Here is a 14,039-nt window from a genome sequence, read left to right as displayed (position 1 = left end):
TTTGAGCTAATCTCAAGTTGAGTGGGAGTCTTGTGTAAAGTATCCTAAATCATATTTGCAGATTGAGATGGCGAGTTCATCATATGGAAGAATGGAGGTGGAGAAATTTAATGGCACTAATTTTGAGTTGTGGAAACTCAAGATGGAAGACATGTTGGAAGATTGTGACCTATGGGAAGTGACTACAAGCACTACAAGACCAGCAACTATAGTTCAAGCAGATTGGGATATCAAAGACTGTAAAGCTAAGGGTCTCATAAGACTCTATTTAACTGATGTAGTCCTTCTGAATGTTCTAGATGAGAAAACCACATACAGTTTGTGGGAGAGACTTGGGGCCGTGTATCAGGCCAAATATTTGGTGAACAAGTTGTTCCTAAGGAAGAAGTTATATTCTCTATGAGTGGAGGAAGGTGGATCCTTAGCAAATTATTTAAATGCATTTAATCTGTTGGCTGCATAGTTGACATCAGCTGGTGTCAAGTTAGAGGAGGAGGATTGTTGCTATACACTTTTGTGTTCTTTACCGAATTCATGGGACCATCTTGTGATGGCTCTCAAAAGCACATTAGTCACCTTCAAAATGGATGATGTGGTGTCTTCACTACTATCAGAGGAGATGCAGAGAAAGGCTTCTATTTTGGAAAAAGAAGCCCTTGCTATTTGTGGGAGATCAACGAAAAGAGGGAAGAAAAATGACAATAAGTCTGAAAATAAGGGTAGATCCAAATCCCGTGGGAAGTCAAAGACTTCCAATAATTCCAAGGCAAAATGTTGGAACTGTGATAAGATTGGGAACTTTTGTAAAGACTGTAAAGAGCCTAAGAAGAAGAAGAAATCCTCATAATCTAGTTCTGAAAAATCTCAAGAAGATGGCGATGCATTCATCATAGCTTTAGCAACCCATGCATTTGATGATGTGTGGTTGGTTGACTCAGGTGCATCTTTTCACATGACCTCTCATCGAAACTGATTCTCAAGATATGAAGAGTTTGATGGTGGAAAGGTGTACTTGGGTGATGATTCTCACCTAAAGATAGTTGGATGTGGAAGGGTCACTACCAAATTTCCTGATGGATGAGTAAAGGGAATCAATCAAGTTATGCACATTCTAAGTTTGGCACGAAACCTATTATCTGTAAGTATGCTGAATGATGTAGGTGTGCAAGTTGTTTTCTCTAAAGATGGATGTAAGATGATGAGAGGAGCTATGGTGCTTGCTAAGGGTACTAGGAGAGGTACTTTGTTTCAGATTGATGCACATATTTCTCAGTGTAATAGTTATTTTGTTTTGAAGAAGAGAGAAGTTATCACTTCATCCCCACCATCTAAACGAGCAGTAAAGAAGATTGTGGTTAGTGGTTCTGATGGTAGTGCGAAAAGTATACCTAAGGGTGCAAACACTTTGGAAGGAAAGCTTCCTGCAGAAAAGATAATGTTGTGGCATATGAGATTTGGCCACATTGGTGAGAAGGGTCTCAGAACCCTAAAAAATAAAAATCTCGATGAGGGGTTAAAAGATTGCAATCTCGAGTTTGACTTCTGTGAACACTGTGTCTATGGTAAAAAATTCATGTTCAATTTTACTCTAGTTCTCACAAATCTTCTGATGTTTTGGATATTATTCATTCTAATGTATTTGGTCCTATAAAAGTTCCTTCAATCTCCAAGTCTTTATTTTTTGTATCTATCATAGATGATTATAGTAGAGGGACATGTATTTATTTCCTTAAAAGTAAGACACAAGTCTTTAGTCGATTCAAGGAATTGAAAGCCTTGTAGAGAATTAGACTAGTAAGAAGATTAAGTGTGTGAGAACTGACAATGGTGGTGAGTTTTGCTCAGCAGAGTTGGAACAGTTCTGTAAAGAACGAGGTATCAAGAGGCATAAGACAACTCCTTATACCCTAGAGAAAAATGAATTTGTAGAGAGAATGAATAGGACACTAATGGAGAAGGCTAGGAGTATGCTTAGTGGAGCTGGTTTAGAACAAAGGTTTCAGGCCGAAGCTATGGCCACTGCTTGCTATCTCATTAACAGATCTCCTACATCAGCTCTTGTTGGTAAGACACCCATGGAGGTGTGGTCTGATAAGAAGCCTTCAATTAGAAATCTTCATGTTTTTGGTTGTGAAGCTTATGCACATGTTCCAAAGGAGAAAAGATCTAAGTTGGAAAACAAAGCTATTAAATGTATTTTTATCGGTTATAGTACTGGTGTGAAAAGATACAAGCTTTGGGATCTTGTGACTAGTAAGGTGTTGTATAGTAGAAATGTTATTTTTAGAGAGCTAACATCTTCTCCTATTGTGCTACAACCAGATGAAAAAGAAAAGGAAAAAGATGTTGTTTAGTTGCCTCCTACCCCTGAGAAGACTAAACGAAGAGATCATGTTGGGTCTAATGATGAGGAGAGCTCTAGCAACTCTAATAGTTTAGAAGAAGAGGAAGAACAACCTCAACCTCAGCCCTTGAGGAGATCCACAAGAGAAAGAAAGCAACCAGAATGGTTTGGTTATTCTATGTTAGATTCCAGTGGTGCTTTTGCTTTAATTACTAACACTGATGAGCCTAGATCTATGAAAGAGGCTTTGGGCATGGAAGATGCAGGTTCTTGGATTGAGGCTATGGATGATGAGATGGCCTCATTAGAGAAAAACAAAACATGGGACCTTGTACCTTTTCCTAAAGGGAGAAAATATGTTGGCTGTAAATGGGTGTTCAAGAAGAAATTCTGTGCAGATGGTAGTGTTGAAAGCTACAAAGCTAGATTGGTTGCAAAGGGGTATTCATAGGTAGAGGGAATAGATTATGGTGAAATATTCTCTCCTATTTCAAAGTTGACATCCATTAGATTTCTGTTACCTATTGCTGCATCATATGATTTAGAGATAGAACAGATGGATGTGAAGACAACTTTTCTTCATGGTGATTTGGAGGAAGAGATTTATATGTCATAGCCTGAGCACTACATTGTTAAAGGTAAAAAATCCTTAGTTTGCAGATTAAAGAAATCTCTATATGGTTTGAAACAGTTGTCTAGAATTTGGTACCTTAAGTTTGATGCCTTCGTGTTGTCAATTGGATTTGTAAGATCAAAATCAGATCATTGTGTTTATTTCAAAGTTGAAAATGATCGCCTTCTTATTGTTGCATTATATGTTGATGATATGTTGCTGTTTGGGAAGGGTAAGGGTATGATTTCTAATTTTAAATCTCAGTTGTCAGCATAGTTTGAGATGAAAGATCTTGGGGCAACTAGGTACATCTTGGTTATGGAAATCAGTAGAGATAGGTCTAACAGAAAACTTTAGTTGAGTCAGAGTAAGTATGTGAAGTCTGTGTTGGATAGGTTCAGCATGGCAGATTGTAGACACTATGTGTTCCTATTCTTGTGGGAACAAAGTTATCTGTAGATGATTATCCAAAATCTCCTAGTGAGGTGGAGGACATGAGTAGAGTACCTTATGGTAGTGTAGTTGGTAGTCTTATGTATGCTATGGTCTATAATAGACCAGACATTTCCCAAGTAGTGGGAGTCCTAAGTCAATTTATGGCTAATCCTGGATGGATACATTGGGATACAGTTAAGTGAGTATTCAAATATTTGAGGGGTACAACAAATTACTCCATATGTTATCATGGTAACTCTTTTGGATCTTTGAATTCAGTTTGTATTCATGGGTTTGTGGATTCAGATTGGGCAGGTGATATTGACCGTAGGAGATCCACCAGTGCTTATGTGTTCACTATGTTTGGTGGTGCCATCAGTTGGATGAGTAAGTGACAACATGTGGTTGCTTTGTCCACTATAGAAGCTGAGTACATGGCTACTACTCATGCTTGTAAGGAAGCCATTTGGCTTAAGAGATTGTGTTCTGATGTTGGTGTTGATGCAAAATAGATTACTATTTGGTGTGATAGTCAGAGTTCTATTTGCCTTGCAAAGAATCCAACTTTCCATGCCAGAATGAAGCACATTGATGTGCAATATCACTTTGTGAGAGATATGGTGGAAGATGGAAAGGTAAATTTGGAAAAGGTAGATACTGTGAAGAATGTTGCAGATGCCTTAATGAAACCAGTGGGAACTGAAAAGTTTAGATGGTGTTCGGAGTCTATGGGTCTTTCAGCCTATATTGGTTAGTTCCTATTATGTTCATGTTGCTCTTACAAGGTGTTCAACAAGTGGGAGAATGTTAGGAATAAGGTGTCTCAAAATTTTATAATTCCTATTCTTATTATTTGTTTTTTAAAATGTATTTCTTGCAAATAATGTTGATGTGTCAACATCTTGAATTGTGTGTAAGGAGATCATGACTAAAATGGTTATGACGGATTCCTATGACACGTAAGAGCTATGTTAGGAAGATTCAATGATAGGTGAAGACATGTGGCAACTAAGATATTTGAGTACTATTGGGGCTCCTATTTTCTTGGAGAATGGTAAAACCCTAATACGATTTACCTTTGGGAGTAGCCCTAAAGTGAAGCACATGTTATAAGAATTTTTAGGGTTGCGAAGAGATGCAAAAATGGTGTATTGTTGGTACTGCAAATAGCTACTAGAGTCTTCTGTTATCGATGTTGAGCTTGCACTGCAAGTGTATTGTAACCTTTTGTTGAAGATAATACATTGTGCAGGTTCATGAAGGGGTGGGGTTGTTTTACCGAAACATTTTTCCCCATCGACAAATCCTTGTGTTATGTGTTCCTTTCTTTGTCTATTTTTTGTATGCATGGTTGGCTGCAATATTGTTGTTTACATGATATTGAATCTGTAAGTGTAGAAGATTTTAATAGGATTTGCATCATACTTTCCTTATGAGATTAGTGTAGGAAGCTGTTTCCGCACCTGAGTTTCCTTACACATATTTAATGTGAAGAATTTCCACTACTGGACAATGTAATAGCCATAATGTGGAGCCACATAGCTCATGGCTTTTTACACCAAATTCTTTTTAAAAAAAAAATTTGTCCTTCAAAAATTTTGTAGGTGAATTTTCTTCTAATTTTCAATATATTTAATAATTTGTCGCTTGTCATTTGAAGTAATTTTATATTTTGAGATAGAGAAATCTATCATAAGGATGGGCATGCCAATTTTGATCATCCCACTTTCAAAGAGGACCCCCTTATGAAATTAATTAAACTTCTTGCAACTAACACCCTAATTTTTTGAAACTTGCCCAATCAGCCATTCACAAAATTATCTTCCTCCTACCCCACCATAGCACACAACCCTTATTTTAGTTTTATATCTTAGTCCCACCATTTCAGAAGACCAAATCCAATGGTTTTTATCTAGAAAATTGATGATATAGAAATTCAATATGGAGGAGGACACATTGGCATTGCAAATAAATCATCCCATACCCATAAATAAAATCTAACCTTTTGTAAATCTCTCTCCTCCAATGACCCAATATATGGAGCCACTATCATGATGAATAGACTCACTCTCCTCAAATGAATTCAATCAAAACTATTCATACCAAATGAAGTATGTAGAAATATGTACTTACAAAATATATTATCTCTTGATGATTGAGTAAAGACCAAATACAGTTTTCCAAGGTGATAAAATTGCATATGTATGTATGTATGTATGTATGCATGGATATATGTATGTATCTATCTATCATCTTGTTGTCGTGGCCTTGTGATCTATGTATATGTATGTTTGTATGTATGTATATACATATATATGCATATGCATATATAAATATGTGTGTGTGTGTGTGGACACACACATATATGTGTGTCTATGTATGTATGCATATAAATAGAGAGATCTATGTATATATACATACATACATACATAGACATACACACAAGTGTGTGTGTGTGTGTGTGTGTGTGTGTGTGTGTGTGTATACACATACATATCATAAAGAGAAGCTTCATGATATATACATACATACATAAATAGAAACACACATATGTGTGTGTATGTATTTATATATACCATACATACATATAAATAGAAGTTTCTCTAACCACTTTCTTGGGGAAATATAAAGAGATACATGTTAGAAGGAAAAGTAAAGAAAATTTACATATGTACCTCTTCTTCCCTTGAAGAAAATTGTAGAGGAAGCACTACTAGATTTAGGCTCAAATACACCATAAATTACACCATTGTCACAAATTATCATTGCAATTTGAACCAAAATGTTGTAGTGATATAGCTACAAAGGGCACAAAGATCACAAAGGCATGGCATGGAAATAAAATTATAATGTAAGGGCATGGAGATCACAAAGGCACAACAAAAAAATGCTGAGATCACAAGGGCACAATAATGAAATCCTAGATCTCCATTGATCTCCACCAAGGGCATGAAAACAAAATGATGAGATCATAAGGATACAATAATGAAATGTATTGATCATAAGGGAATGACAATGAAATCTCTACCAATGTTCAAAGCTCTCCACACTCTTTTGCACATAGCTCTCCACAGTCAAAACAAATGGGGAATTATTTATGTCATTTAATTTTTTTATTTTTTTTAAATCTAAAATCAACTCACATTGTGTTGTAACTCTTGCATAGGTTTTTGATTCTCAATAGCTTTCACTTCAACATTTCAACATTCAAGTTTTCAAGTTTCCTTTTCATTATACAATCCTTTCCACCCTAAAAACCACTTTGTTACTTCATCAAAATCAAGACTTAAACAAAGCCAATGATAAAAAAAAGCCCATACACTAGAACTCAAATAAAATATTAAAAAAACTCACTCAACCTGTGCTAAGAAACCTAGCTTAAGACCCCACCCAAAGATAATGCAGACAAGGAGAAATGGGTAGAGTTTGCAAGAAATTTTAGAAAAACATATCATAGTAGATATTTTCAGAAAGGAACAAGCCATAACCTAGTTAAATTGGTCTAGTTGTTAATTAGGTACAATAAAACAAACAATCAGTCATTATCAGCTAGCAGGATCAAATATAGCTTTCCAAGGTGATAAAATTGTACATATGGACGTATGTATGTATTATGTATGTATGTGTATATATGTATGTATTTAGATTTATATGTATGTATGTATGTATATACATATATACATATGTATATGAATATGTATGTATGTATGTATACACATATATACATATGTATATGAATATATATGTGCATATGTAGGTATGTATGTATATAAATAAAGAGATCTTGGGACAATAGAAAAACAATGAAACTTACTCAACAAGTAGCATTGTCACAAGCTTTTAAACATAACTATGTGGGAGAGAATTTGAGTTGTGAACATAAAATTGGGAATGATCTATGTCATGTTTATTTTTGTTTATTTATATCTAAAATTGACTTCACATTGTTTTGTAAATCTAGCATAGGCATTTGATCCTGGATAGCTTTCATTTCAACTTTTAAACATTCAAGTTTTCAAGTTTCCTCTTCATTATATGTTTGGTTTATCAATGATTTCCTCCAGTTTGATTACTATATGATCTAGAATGTTATGAAGCACTAAAGCTAGTAGTAACTTATCTCATGTCTCCACAAAATGTAGCATACGTTTAGGGTCCATTAGCTCCCAAGAATTTATAGCTTAGGTTTAGGGTAGTAACTCCTTACACACAACTCTTCACTAAACTTATTCTCACTACCACAATGACGTTACCTTAGCTCCCTAGCCCAAAATTTTATGGGCCCCAACTATAGATGGTTGAGTCTAGATGTTGAAGTGGTTCCCAACCTTGAATAATTGTTATAACTTATGAAATGGAAAAGAAAATGCAGATGCAATACATGAAAAATTGCACAATTTTTAGTCTTTATATATAGAGAGAAAAATGTTTTTTTAAGGTGCTTATTACCTATTAGCACAAATTAAAATTGTTCCAGCTGCATACATATTCTAGAATCCAAATAATAAAACAATAAAACTTACTAAAACCATGCTAAGTGACAAGCCATAACCTAGTTCAATTGGTCTAGTTGGTGATTAGCTGGGTTGATTACAAATTCTTATGGAATTGTCATCATATTAGCTACAATATAATGAACACACAATTGTTCCTAGCTAGCATTAATTTGACTAGTCTATTTAGACCCATTGATTATTGTCACAAGCTTCAAACATAACTATATTAGGAGTGAGTTAGGATATATATAGGTTAACCTTACATTAATTGTAAACTACAACACAAAGTTTGCACTAGAGTATTATAGTATTGTAATTATAGACAATTGTCTAAATCACCTGAGTGGGTATATGATGGAAAAGAGATGTATTAGGTGAGTAAAGCTCACCATTGGTTATAGGAATAAAAGTACATCAAAAAAATTAGAAAATAAAACTACATATTCATTAGAGTGAGTAGTTCAAGGGTCTTGATCTCGTGTATATGAGTATCTAGGTAGCCTGGTAGGCAGACTATACCTCTAGTGTATAGACACCTTGCACATAGTTAGCTAGCACTTAACCATGTATATATGTATGTATTTACTTACGTATCTATATATGTATGTCTGCATTTATGTATGTATGTATGGATGGATGGATGTATGGATGTAACTATTCTCTACTTAATAGTGTCATCCACATGGGGAGGGGGCATTTGAGCTTACACCTTCTAAAATACTTCATTTCCACTATTTGTTCTCTCTAAATCAAAGGTATATAACTTTATCACTTCTAGCTATAATTTTCAAATAGTACAATCCATAATAGTTTCTTATAATTATATGGTTCTCTTTTTATGTTTATAAAATTGAGGTTTGAAAATTAATTACATTTATGTACATCTTTTTCAAGTTTTATATTTCTCTATTCCTAAATCACAATCCAAGAATAATTTTTCAAAACATGTACTGACCAGTTGGAGATTGAGCCAAAAATTGTAATAATGATTCTACCAAAAGAGATAAAAAAACATGATCGGTGAATGATAATCATCATTTTACACTCTTTTTGGCACAGTTGTTCTTACATTTTATGGTTTTTAGTTAGAACAAAAAATCCAAACTAATTAGGTAGGTGATAGAAAATTAAATCATAATTGGTTGAGGCATGTTTAGATACCTTATTTCACATGTTATTGAATGTTATGTATTTATGTGCTACTATTAATCAATATTGAAGGATGAACTAATGTTAGATTTTAGCTTTAGGCATTATAAGATTATTTTATGGATACTCATAATTGTTATTTACTTCATGTGATAATGAATGAATGTTATAAATTTATTAATGAATAAATATGAGATCCATCTCTTCTTTGGTACTCTTTGTAGGTTGTTGTACTAGTTCTTAAGTACAAAATAGGAAAATCATGATTTGAAATGAATATTTGGGTATTTAACTTAATGAATGAGCACACCAAGTGAAAGACCTTATGTGGTGAATGATTATATGATTTTCTACATATTTTACCACATAGCAGTGCATTGTAGGTTCACATACATTCTTAAGTAGACATTTGTGAGCACTAAGTGTATGAAGGATCCATGCAAAAACATGTAGAAAAAAAGTTCATGATGAACACTTTTGATGACATATTTTCCAAGAGCATACCCAAGTTCCTCAAGGTGACTTTGTATTATTGAATTTTTATGTTTTCCAACACCACTTCTCTTTAAGGATTACTTTAGTGGCAAATCGCCGCATTTTGGCAATCCCGTCTGATGGGTCAATTGTCATTTGGCAAATATTTATCATATTTGGGTCCAACCGTGTCACCGGATATTTATCATATTTGGGTCCAATGCCCGAGGTGGTCGCCCACTAGTTATCTCATGATTGGTCAAAAATATCAGTGCAATCACCAATTCGATATATAGTTTGGATACATTTATTTTAAACAAATTGCCAGCCTTTGCATTATGTTTCTTATTGGCTGACATTATTTCACCATTACTACAACCATATAAATTTTCCCTTGGGTTGGGTGTCTCCAACCATTTTATCGACATGTGTCGATCACCCGACCAATTTATCCAACTATTTCCTACTATAGCCTTGCATCGAAAGTTGCATTTCACCTGCAGTTGACATTCCCGCTTGCCAATCCCACCTAATTCGCCAACCTAGATTGGACTATAAGAAATTATTATTCTACACAATTTTCTGTTTTCTAGTCTGGAGACTAGCATTTCTTATTGTTGCCGAACTTTCAGAGTGTTGAGTGCATTGGACATTAACTCGTTGACCCTAGTTTTTGTAAAAGGCAAGTGATTTTTAAATTATTTTGTAAGTGGTACTGGTTATTTTTTTAGTTTCACTATCTAGTGTCCGCTAGTGATTGGACATCTCAGATGCTAAGATAGGCTATAGTTATTAGGTTCGCAAATTATATTGGGTAGTACCATAGACTATAGTACTATAGTAATAGTACCCTTTTTTTGAGAATGAATCATATTATTTTTATTATACGTAGTCTAAGTAGTTAAGTCTTTTTTTCAATGAAGTTGATTTTTTTTGCAGGCTTTATCGATTTCCCATGTGAAACAAGAGGGGTCCAATCCCTAAAATCCAAGAGAGGCCACCATTACAAAAATGCAGAACCATAGCGGCATATTTTGGTGGTGGAAATATTGGCAACCTACAAGATTCACAAGTTAGATCTCCAATGGTTACTGAAAAAGGAGATTCATAACAAGTTGGACCCTTAGACAGTATTGAATTTCAAGTTGGTGAACCTGATATCTCAGTCGAGGATGAACTTGAACACGATCTGGAGGAACTTCCCTCGAGTAGGGAGTCACAAACCAAGATTATAGAGTTGGACTTAGTCCTGGACAAGTCGGTTAAGAAAACCAAAATTGATTCCATAAATCAGGTTCATGCACAAAAGGGGAAAAGAAAATTGGAATTGAAGAAAGATCGATCTCACTGGGATCTATCCAAAATGAATTTTTAGTTAGAATGGGTGGAAAAGTACTAGTTCATTGAACTAGTGCCCAATCCAAATGATGGTGAGCCTCCTACAGAATGCAGATGTAGGATTTGCACAGAGATAACAAAGAAGGAGAAGAGGCTACAGCTTAAAATTGATACCATAGAAAAGCATGTTGGTAAAGTTTACAAAGAAATTATAGATGGAGTCAAAAAATATGTGCTAACTTGAAAAACAAAGGAGAATTGTCTGCATATCAAGAATGCTGAAATATATGAGTTACACCAGTAAATATATGAGAAGCATTTTGCAGTAAAAGGTTCCATTGAAGATTTCATTGGGAAAGCAACGAAAGTGCAAAATATGGGAAAAGTAGTTCAATTAGGTGTGGTCTTTTATATATTGAGTAGAGGACGCCCTATGATGGACTACCCTACAATGACTACATTATTGCATTTTTTGAAAACTTGAAACTATCCTAACAGTCACTAGTCAGTAAACAACGAGTGGGAATGGGCTAAATGTCTTGCATAGGTTGAAATAGAAGATATGAAGTAATCTATAAAAAAATTAAATTTCATTACATTATCTCTAGATGAAGTTATAGCAATTGATAATACTTCCTAGGTGTGGATAGGATGGAGATTGCCAAAAAGTTGGTGTGTGTTGGAGCGGATGGTGCTTCGGTTATGCAAGGTCATTAATGCGGTCTTTGCAAAAAGATCAAGAATGATTTGGCACCCTACACTATTACCATTCATTGCATGGCCCATCGAATGAATCTAGCTTTTGGAATTGTCAACAATTTTGGTTGTGTAAGTAAAGTGGAATCTCTGATCAAAGAGATTCACCAATACTTTTTTTGAAGTCCAAAATGAGTCCAAGAATTTCAACACTTTGTTGCAGGACTTACCAATGGGAGGAAGCTTCTTAAAAACAATGATACCAGATGGATCTCTTTTGATGGACCAGCACATCGAGTAATGTCTGAATACTCATCATTGCTTGGACTAATCCACTCTATGTGAGACAAATTCCCTCGGCTATATTCAAGCCTAACTAATGTTAAGGTACTCTTAACTTTAGCAGCTATTCTCCCCATGCTATAGGACATGAGAAATATTATAAAAAAGGTTCAGCAAAGAGCTATGTACATTGCGAAATATAATAAGCTACGTAAAATGACATGTAGTAGCTTAGATAATTTTTAGTGATTATTACCATTAGATGAAACAAAATTTGCAAAGTGGTTAGAAATCTTAGATTTGAACAATCCTAGGAACTTTTTACATATTGGTGCAAATGATGAGGTATATGCCAGGGTATGTGGAGATGACATACCAATGCACTACTATGCCCATGTCAACCCCAAAAAAGTAGGAAGCGAGGTTGAATCAGAACTAGAGAAGGTACTTTTATGTGTTACAAGTGAATCCCTCAAGAAGATCAAAGACTATGTGCTTGACTTTTTCAAGTGAGTTTGCTACAATCTGTCGTCAGATATCGGATTCAGATTCCCTCGAGAGGAACTACTGGAAGCAATGTCAATTGTTTTTCCATAATATTGGTCTCTAAACAGTCCAACTAATTTTTGAAGATGGATGATGACTCTGATTCAACATTTTTGCACACCAAAAGTAATCAATGGAGTCACCATAAATGAAATTTTAGATGAAACTCAATTGAGAGATCAATCATACTCTTTTACAAACATAATGAGGGAACAATATGCTGTTATGGAGAACCCAAATGAAGATGGAGTGGTAGCAAAGCTTTAGAAAAACCTTGGTGAGAGCAATTAGTTGAGAGAGGCAATACCAAAATATTTCAAGCCTACCAATTTATGTTTGACAATGATATTGGGTTCAGTGGAGGATGAGAGAGTTTTTAGTACTTTGGGCTTCCTTAAGTCAAAAATTAGAAAAAAATTAGACAAAAATTTGGATATTTATCTAAGGCTCCATAATTCTAGGTATGAGGTAGAAAGTTTCCCTTATGAGAGGGCTGTCAACATTTGGAGAAAGTGATGTCAAAGAAGAGGGATTTTCAACATTTCAAACACAAGTGGCAGTGGTAGTGGCATTGGCGGTGGCAGTGGTTCATATCATGATATTGAAAGTCAAAGCAATGAAGATGATGTTGAATTTGGCATGCATAGTGAGTCTAACATTGATAGTGAATCTGAAGAAAACACAAGAAACAATGAAACATTATATGCAATAAATGACGAGGATTCTAATGATAGTGATGTTGAGCTGATCTAGGCAGAATGGAAACTATAGCAGCTTCTCAACCTTTTGCGTGAGTCAAGTAGTAGGCTAGTAGCTTTGATCTAAGACTCTACCTACTAATTAATTATGCAACATGTTTGTAGAAGTTAATTTATAGCCTTCATTCATTGTCCCTTTATAGATGCTTAATTTTATGTATTTATTTTTGAACATGTTGATGTTACAAACTTAGTACTTACATGTGGAGATTTTCATTGATTGTATTTTTTTAACATGTTGAGATTTTCATTGATTCTAGTTTTTTCTTTAAGAAATTGTAACATAATGCATTTAACAGAATAAGCTCCATTAAAAAAAAATGTATTATAATTTATAATTACAAATTAGCCTATAACATAATACATTTAATGATTGTCAATTACAAACAATTACAACCCTTTGCAAATGACTCAATGTCAAATTGCAGTGACCATGAATTCCCTTTTGTAGATACAAAGGAGCAACAATAGCTATAGGTCGGTTTAAAATTGTATATATGATAAGAAATGCTGGCTCTTGATTCTTGATATGCCATAGTATGCTAGTGCCTAGCTGCCCAACTATCCTGATATGTTGGCTCTTGATTATTGTAACAATTAACATTAAAAAAAGTTGAAATTAAATTCAAATTTGAAATTAAAGAGAAACAAGTAACAAAATGATTATAGTTCCATCACTTACTAAGTTGTTACAGTGTTACTACTTAGTGCTATCAGCTATGACTACCACTAATAGCAATAGTAACAGTTTGAGAAGATGACCTAGCTTCACTGAATTTCTTTAGGGTGCTCCATTCTACATCATTTGGAAGCCCCATGTTTTTGAGGTTGTAGCTAATTAGTTCTATTCTTGTCAACACAAAATACTTCAGAGAGATAGAATCATATGATAGGAGGAATCTATCTAT

The sequence above is a fragment of the Cupressus sempervirens genome, chromosome 8 (genome assembly GCF_028749045.1).
Source record: "Cupressus sempervirens isolate cs-2001-9-10 chromosome 8, ASM2874904v1, whole genome shotgun sequence".
NCBI lineage: Eukaryota > Viridiplantae > Streptophyta > Pinopsida > Cupressales > Cupressaceae > Cupressus > Cupressus sempervirens.
Note: the sequence above shows the minus strand (reverse complement) of the source record.